A 3,055-nucleotide genomic window follows, 5' to 3' on the forward strand; every position below is an offset into this window, starting at 1 on the left:
CAAGATAGGCTAATTTCAAGTAATCTTTTCAAGAATATTTTTGGAACCAGTTGCCTCACGTACCATCGTAGTGCTGCCAGATACAGGGAAAGTTCACTGTCTTGGGGAAACTCTGTTGGTTACAGGGACACAGGTGCTTGAAAATGCACCAAAATATAGGGAAATTTCAGAAAACAGGGAAAATATAGGGAAATTCGGGAAAACTAGCTTTATGTTAATACGGTATATATTTTGCTCTATGTGGCAATAGAGACGATATTAACAGCCAAGTTCTCTAAAACCTGAAAGCTGTTTCTTCTTTTGCCCCCTTAGCAGCAACTTACCCAAATTTAGTCCCTGAAAACGAGCTGAATGAATTATACAGAGAATGGCGCTTGCTTAGAAACAGAATTAAACATTATGCCGGAGGCCGGATACTGCATGTTTTTAAGTTTTGGCAAAAAGCAAGCAGCTTAAATAAAGGTGACGATACATCTTTGTTTCCACTTGTAGGAAATTTTATGATAAATCTGTTATGTTTCCCCCATTCAAGTGCAAGCGTAGAAAGTTTTTTGTACAATTATTGAACTTAATGAAAACCAAAACAAGAAATTCACTGACTTCAGAAACATTGAATGGAATGCTACATGCGAAAAGAACATTTAGAGACTTCATCCGTGGAAGACATGGAAATAACACGAGCCCAGTTGAATTTGATGACCGATGACAAAAAGAACAACACTAAGGTAAATAACTGGCAGCTTAACTATTGAAATATGTCTTAAATAGGTATATAAAACAGGGAAATTTTGAGTCAAATAGGAAAATTTTATCAGGCAGTCTAGGGAATTTTTAAGACCTTGACCTGGCAGCACTGCGTGACGTAGCTTTTGTTGTCATTTTAAGGTGGTAACCTGGTGGTTAGGTTTCGAGGTCTTTACTTTCCATTTGGTAAGCCTAATATATTTTGTTTTATAGCCAAAAGTGTGTTTTTTTTGTAAGAGTGTTGAAGTTTTTGGTAGACTTAATTAACAGTAAAGTAATTTATTTTTCATTTATGGTTACATAAATTATCAAGACAAACGTGGGATATTTTACATCCAGACAAGTGCAAGATGGCTCCCTTGGGCTAGTGGCCTGTAGTAAGGTAATTGTAACATGTCGTAGGTAGCAGAACATGATGTTGTTGATGAATTAGGGCTCAGGTATTTTAAATCAGATTTAAGACGAAGTTAACCGGCTAAGTGACCCCACTAGTAGACTATTCGCCGGATGCTAAGAGATATACCTAGGCACCCTACGTCAAGCACTGCACTCGACTTGTCATGTACTGGGTTTATCCTTCAGGCTTGTGAGGCCATATTCCTCAATTTAACCACAGATAATGAAATCACGAGCCTATGCTACTCTCACTGTCAAAACGAAATTGGCCTAAAGGCAGTGGCATCATTTCAGACGTTTCTCTGGCAGGGGGCAAAGGTTTAGAACTTATATTACGGTATGGGTGGGGTGGTGAGCGAAGCGAGCCCTATCAGGTGGGGGTAGAGGGGATGCTGTAAGGGAACCCAGAAATTATTTGAAATTTGTGTGCATTTTGGAGCATTTTGAGGCCATATAAGAGCTGTATTTAGTTAGTAAAGCAGTCTCCGTCCCCATACAAACATACTTTGGAGTGAATTTTACTGTTGTTATCATTTCAAAGGCTAGGGGGACAAACCAAGTCTTGCTGGGGGCCTATCAGTGTCTTGAAGGGGACAAGTCCCCCCACCACCACCACCAAAATGATGCCCCTGCCTACAGTAAAAGGCCTATTTCAGTTTGGATATATCCTAACCGACCGCCCATAACTGCCTTTAAGCCACCTTACTACCCAGCAGGGTTTATTTTGGCTTGAAAGCCTGGGTAGATCTAAGCCGGCTGTCCGCGGTGGGCTAGGTTATGGCAGTTGACATTTTTCTATAGAACTTTACTTGTTGAACAAGAATTTAAAGTAATATTTTGTCGCCTTGGCTGCAATTAAGCTGTAAATTACCCTTTGAATCAGAAGAACGTAAGGGGGACTGGTTAATCTATCCAAAACACTTAGAATAGCTCACGGTGAGGGACCTGCTGGGAATCCGGGGTTCTGTGGGTAAATAACTAAAAAGGTTTGGCAATTTATTGTTGTATTTCCAGTTATATATGTCATTTGGAACACGAAAAACAAGCGTAAAACAAGGGGGAATAAATGGACAAAGGAGCCGTTATAAAGCGCACTTCACATACCACTACTACTGCTGATTCCAGGCTATATCGCATGCCGGTCTTGCAGGGAGCTTTCGGTTCATCCAATGCCTCCAACTGAGTAGAGTAGTTGGTGGTTTTGGCGCGGCTGTACTCAACCAATCACGTTGCAACGTTACCCCAACATTACGTTCTTCACCCAGGTGAGAATTTGGGGATACATAAAACTCAGTTACATGTATTCCTTTTGCTCAACTGTTTTATAACCGTTTCCTATTCGTTGTAGCTTGTGCCTACAACGTTCTTCCAGTACTTTTCCGTTCACAAATATATTGACGTCTCTTTGCAACATGATTTTACCATAAATAACTTACAAAATTACTTTACATTTGTCACAGACACCTGAAGCATGTATATGGGGTAGAGGAGAGATTTAGGATTGTTACTGCTACTGCAAAGTGCAACAGACACGCTTACATATTTTGTAAGCCCTGTGGGTTGGCGCAGCGCAATATTACCGCTTGCTGTGAGCATAACGAGCCTGCCAGATTATTTAAAATGCGATAAGGCGCCGCGAGCCCACACTCCAAAAACTGAAAGCAGAAATACACTTTTAAAGCACCCCCAACTTTATCCTTCCTACCCTGTTCGGTGCAGTTCATCGGCACAGTTCGCTCACTCTTCAACCCAGCATGATGAATGACGAACCCTCGAACCTCCCGGGCCTCCTCTGAGCCTGGTAACCAAGTGCAATTTGCCTCCTACCTGTGTCAATTGCTACCCTTAGTTATAAGGACTACATTGCACCGGGACAACTATTGTATCTGATTGTTGGAGAGCTTATGATCGCCTG

The sequence above is a fragment of the Macrobrachium rosenbergii genome, chromosome 36, assembly GCF_040412425.1.
Source record: "Macrobrachium rosenbergii isolate ZJJX-2024 chromosome 36, ASM4041242v1, whole genome shotgun sequence".
Taxonomy (NCBI): Eukaryota; Metazoa; Arthropoda; class Malacostraca; order Decapoda; family Palaemonidae; genus Macrobrachium; species Macrobrachium rosenbergii.